Genomic DNA, 408 nt, shown 5'->3' with positions numbered 1-408 from the left:
GTCCATGCCCCCATTATTGGGGATGTCCCCCCACAACGAAGAGACCAGGGCAAGAAACGCCTCCCCCATGACCCTGTGCTGTACAGAAACAACCCCACGGAGAGGAGCATGGTGGGGACAGCAGCCCCCTACCCAGGGAGAGCCCCTCTGCGGCCCACGGGGACCCTCAGTGCCAAGGCCATCCCCATGCCAAAAGAGGGGACACCCCCACAGTCCCTGCTGTCACGTGCGCACCCCGATTACATCACGGCTCCCTCACCCCACTCCCGCGGCATCACACCCCGGAGCCCCCCCGCTCCGTCGCACACACGTTGCCCACCCCCAGGGCAGCTGCATCCCGCGGACACCCCCACGACGTCACGGACCCCTCCGGAGGAAGACCCTCGCCCCAGTGACATCACGCCCCCC

This window comes from Buceros rhinoceros, unplaced genomic scaffold, assembly GCF_000710305.1.
Source record: "Buceros rhinoceros silvestris isolate BGI_N320 unplaced genomic scaffold, ASM71030v1 scaffold32654, whole genome shotgun sequence".
In the NCBI taxonomy this organism is placed as follows: Eukaryota; Metazoa; Chordata; class Aves; order Bucerotiformes; family Bucerotidae; genus Buceros; species Buceros rhinoceros.
The sequence above is the reverse complement of the archived record's forward strand: the minus strand, read 5'-3'. Positions refer to the sequence as shown.